This window comes from Gallinula chloropus, assembly GCF_964237585.1.
Source record: "Gallinula chloropus genome assembly, chromosome: 5".
Classification (NCBI taxonomy): domain Eukaryota; kingdom Metazoa; phylum Chordata; class Aves; order Gruiformes; family Rallidae; genus Gallinula; species Gallinula chloropus.
The window spans coordinates 43,732,621-43,733,602 of record NC_140090.1 but is presented as its reverse complement, the minus strand read 5'-3'; positions in this window follow the sequence as shown (position 1 = coordinate 43,733,602).

The window sequence follows — 982 nt, the reverse complement described above, 5'->3', positions numbered from 1 at the left end:
AAAAGCATCACAGAAATGCTAGACCACCCTAGACCATGCTTGCAGCCTTAGACATCGTAATAAACTGAGAAGAGTCCTTAGAATTTTAAGTTTCTTGGCCTTCTACTATAACTCTTGAGTAAAACTAGATTTTAGCATATAGCTTATAAGTATTGAGGCTGAAGTTCTCTCTTTTAGCCAGAGCATTACTACTGGCTGCGCTCCTAGCTGTACTCATTGTTGCTATGATCCAAACAATTGCACTAGGAGTGGGGGCAGTTATCTCTGTCTCCAGTAATGGTGCTGCATCCCAAAAGAGTGGTTCAGTACTTTCCCCTTGGAAAACTGGCAGTGTTCAGGGTAACTCAGTGTCCCTGCAGTGAGAATGTTACTGTTGCACTTCCACCAGTCCCTCAGCTTATCCTGCCTGCCGCTCTTCAGACTGGGTCAGATGGGAATTTCACACGCGTTCAACCCAGATCTTGCAAAGCTGATTTTTCTTGGGCTCCGTGCTTGGCATCACCTAAAATGCTATTATCTCTCCCTTGCTGTTTGGGAGCCACAGCTTATACGATAATGTCCTATGGAAAGTTATTTGTGCTCTTCTGAACAGCTCTGTAACTCCACGTGAATTTCTGAAGCGGTTCTACCAGTGTAGCGTGGGACCTCTTAAGTTCTTGCTGGTACATGCGTTGTCTGAACGGACCAGGACGATCTGTGTGTGAGCGAGACTGCGATCCATCGCTCCTGCTGATTTCGAACTGACAGGACCGTTTACAAGCAGAACCACCTGTGAAAAGCTATTCGGGGTTTCGGTTTTAAGGTGGCTTTGTGTGACAGAAGGGGCTCTGTAGCATACCTTCTCCTTTGTGGGGCCTCTCGGCTCTTCCTGGTAGATGGCTGCTTTGTAATCATGGAAGTGTTGCGGGTAAACTAATAGGGTGGGGTTTTTTTACCACTCATTCTTTCTTGAAATAGCAGAGAACAAGTACTTCAGGCAAAA